Here is a 213-nt window from a genome sequence, read left to right on the forward strand (position 1 = left end):
GCTGACTCGAAATCGGGTCGGCGTGATAACGCATCAGCGACGACATTAAGTCGTCCTGGTTTATATTCGACGGAGAAGTTATACTCCGCGAAGAAGGATAGCCACCTCGCCATTCTTTGCGAGAGGTGTGGACTATTTACGGCCGTGCGTAATGACGCATGGTCCGTATATACGATGAACGGTCTATCTCCTAGGAGGTAGACCCTAAATTTA

This window comes from Bremia lactucae, linkage group LG2, assembly GCF_004359215.1.
Source record: "Bremia lactucae strain SF5 linkage group LG2, whole genome shotgun sequence".
Classification (NCBI taxonomy): domain Eukaryota; phylum Oomycota; class Peronosporomycetes; order Peronosporales; family Peronosporaceae; genus Bremia; species Bremia lactucae.